This window comes from Agelaius tricolor, unplaced genomic scaffold, assembly GCF_023055355.1.
Source record: "Agelaius tricolor isolate 1412-34295 unplaced genomic scaffold, bAgeTri1.0.p SCAF_8, whole genome shotgun sequence".
Classification (NCBI taxonomy): domain Eukaryota; kingdom Metazoa; phylum Chordata; class Aves; order Passeriformes; family Icteridae; genus Agelaius; species Agelaius tricolor.
In genome coordinates, this window is record NW_027269268.1 from 2,293,166 (window position 1) to 2,296,425 (window position 3,260).

Genomic DNA, 3,260 nt, shown 5'->3' on the forward strand with positions numbered 1-3,260 from the left:
GAATCTACACCCTCTCCCTCACCTTGAAAATACTAGGGAACGCAGGAAGTTGTCCTCTCTGCTGAGATGGGTGTAAAATTAAAAATATTCTAGTTTGTATTACTGAACTGGATTTAGGGCAAGATGCCTTTCAATCTTTTGCTTCTGACCCTCTGGGCTTCTCTTTGGTGGGAGAAAGGCTAAGTCCCCTCACACGACTTCTGCCTTCAATCAGCTCACGGTCACCCCTCCAAAACATCCCACCTTTCTGGCCAAATATCATATGGAAAATAATCTAAACCCTTCCTTATCCCCGTGAGGGGATTTTTTTTCAAGCCTCAAGCACCAGCATCGCGAAACCACCTGGGACCCACGACCACAAAATGGTGCCCACGCCGTGAGGGGACAGCGGCCATGTTGGGCCTGAGAGGCTCGGCGCCGCGATCCCTGATGCAGCCAGCAGGTCTTCCAGAAGGAGCTAGCAGCTCGGGATGGCTCCTTCTCGGGGAGGAGCTTGGCGGCTCTCCCTGGGGCGGGCTGGGGCGGCAGCAGCGCCCTGAGAAGCGAGGAGCCCCGGGAGCGCGGTGTCCCAGCGCGCTGAGGGGACGGAGCTGCCCGGGCGCCCCTCACGGCCGGAGGCGGGAAGCGGGAAAACGACGGGGCCTGGCCTGCCTGAGGACACGCGGCTCCTGGCGGCGCCTCGGAGCTGCCGTGCCTGCCATGGCGAGGCTGAGGGGCTTTTCTCCTCTGCTTGCCTTTCTGGCCCCTCAGGGTCGGACTCTGGAACCAAGGGCTCCGACTTTCTCCTCAGTGACGCACCCTCGGGGCGGCTGTGTCAGGTTTGTTGAAGGTGTTAAGTTAGCCAGGTATGGCAGGTGCTGCTGGGCCTCTTGGCCTGCAGTGTAGTCACCAGTGCTCCAGAGGACGAGTAACTCAGGAAAATCCAAATAAACGGAACAAGAAACCTGTCAATACCATCTGATTTAAAAATGCACTGATTTAAAACTGCCACTAACAGTTTTCCTCTCCTTTCATACTCCCTTTCTCTCTCTCTGTCTCTTTCCTCTTCTTTTTCTCTTTTTTCTCTTCTGCCTGCATCTGGATCTGTCCTAAGAAAACAAACCAGAGGATTTGGAAAAGGAGAGAAACTTACCTCCCCATAAATACCTTTAAGTCCTCCTGCAGTTTTAAAGTTAGGTGGGCAGAATTAATTTTGTTACATAAAGTTGCCTCTTAATAGATTAAAAAGTAAATGCATGTCTTTTCTTCACAGGTGCTGTTCCAATGAGCAAGAATATCCAGGAATTAAGGTAGTACACAGGATTTGTTAGTTATTAGAAAATTCCTATTCCTGCTATGTGTTGTGGTTTTTTTTTTCCCAGAAGATGGTGCTCAAATTTAGTGGTTTTTATATGCACTTGTATGTCTAAGATTTGAAAGTTTCTCCCACAGCAGGATCATAAATTAGTTTGAAAATTGATAGCAAACAGTGATTTGATTTACTGATTGAGTCCAACTGATGAGTCAAACTGATACCACACCCTCAGGAATGGAGTAAATAATCCATTGCCTGATCAATTCCAGTGAAATAAGACAGTGTGAATTGGCTCAGGTTTCCTTCCTTTTGTAATCAAGGTTTTAGATAACCAAACTTTCCTCTTATTCTACAGTTTCTTTCAGAAAGGTGGAGATGTGCAGAAGAGGCTGCATGAAGTGAGATGAAATTTGGGGCAGCTTCTTAAATTTAGGTGAGTCCTTGTCACTACTGAGTCTTTGGGCAGTTTCACCAGCACTATTTTGAGCAGCCTCTTTTTGATTTAAGTCATGCAGCAGCATCAAGTGAGGTATCTATTCTCTATTTTTTTTTTTATTCTTAAAGCATAAGCAGACATTTTTCACATGTTCCATGGAGAATTCCCTTGGGATGGGGTGAATAGGAAATAGCAAGCAATGTTTTTGAGTTCAATAATCGTTCCAATAAAAGATGTTTATTTGCTCTTTCTTATGACTTTCTGCTGCTCTTTCCTTCCATGCTGATCATCTTCTGGTTTAGTTACTGCCGCAAAAATTCTATTTTGGAAGAAAATTACTTTTATAAGCGTTGCTTAGGTGGACACGTGGAATTTGTTGGGACATCAGTTCCACCATTAAAAGAAAAGACTGACAGTAATTTTGGTGGTTAAATCAGTTTTTTCTTGCTGGTTTCACTAAGAGTTTTGTCCTTTCTTGTTTATGATGTCCTAATTTTTGCCCTGCCGTCCACTTGAGTTACACAGTAACCCCTTCAAAGTTAAAACATCCCCATCTTGATACTTAATAACACAACATCGAAGTTACTATGTTTCTGACAAGTGAAAGAAGTTACTTTTTGCCAAGAGGAAATAATAGCCAGTGTTTTCTTTCGGGAGGAGGATTGTGCAGCTCAGAAATGACCACGAGGTGGCAGCACCGCCTCGCAAAACTGGCAGTTGCCTGCAGCTTGCAAGTAGCAGCCAAAGCCTGCTGCAGACAGGTTGTTAAGTCTGGGGTTTGATTGTTGTGTAGGAAATGTTAAAACTAACATTAGTTTGACAGAAAGCTTAATCTGCTACTACACTCCACTCTCTGCCCTATTTTTTTGGTTTCTCACTGCTTTTGTTTAAGTGAAGCACTGATTGCATAGACTGTGAGATGAAGAGTAAAGGGATAAAAACAGAAACCCCACAAAACCACACAATATAGAGGAGAGAGAAAACATCCATGTGTTAGGCAGGCTCGGAATGAGGAGGCTGAGGTTGCTTCTCCTTCGATGGTTCTTACAGCTTCTAATTTTTCCACCTCAAACTTCCCATAGAGAACAAGCAAGGACCCCGAATTTGATGAATACACATCACGTCTGTCACCTGGAATCCACAGTTTGTCAGCTCTGTTCCCAGTTTGGAGAAGTTAAGAGGATCTGTAAAAACAAGGTGTGTATGGATTTGCCCTGTTAGCACTGGTGCCAGATCTGAAATGTTCCAGAGACAGGAGGGAAGCCTCTTGATGAGGGATTGCTTCAGAAAAAACTGTCTGGACAATAGGATAAATTTCATTAAGGTAAACTTGGCACATAAGAGTATCTTTATTTAATAGCCTTGTAGACTGGTCCATCATCTCATAAACTGGCAGAAGTTGCCTCCTTTCAGAGAAAGTGAACACTACTTGGTACAAAACATGTTTGCCTGGAGATTTCTGAATGAAGCCATAGTAAAGGAATAGTCTTTGGTGAAAAAAGGACTTTTTTTCCCCAAGTGTAATTTTAC

General features: G+C 44.5%; 1 long non-coding RNA gene across 1 annotated transcript; it reads left to right on the top strand.

The window, feature by feature from the left end:
• The first annotated feature begins 245 nt into the window (after nt 1-245).
• Nucleotides 246-2,920, top strand: LOC139592585 (uncharacterized). Its single transcript, XR_011680047.1, has 4 exons — nt 246-818; nt 1,253-1,289; nt 1,650-1,727; nt 2,813-2,920. It is a non-coding gene; the product is annotated as an uncharacterized lncRNA (long non-coding RNA).
• Nucleotides 2,921-3,260: the final 340 nt, after the last annotated feature.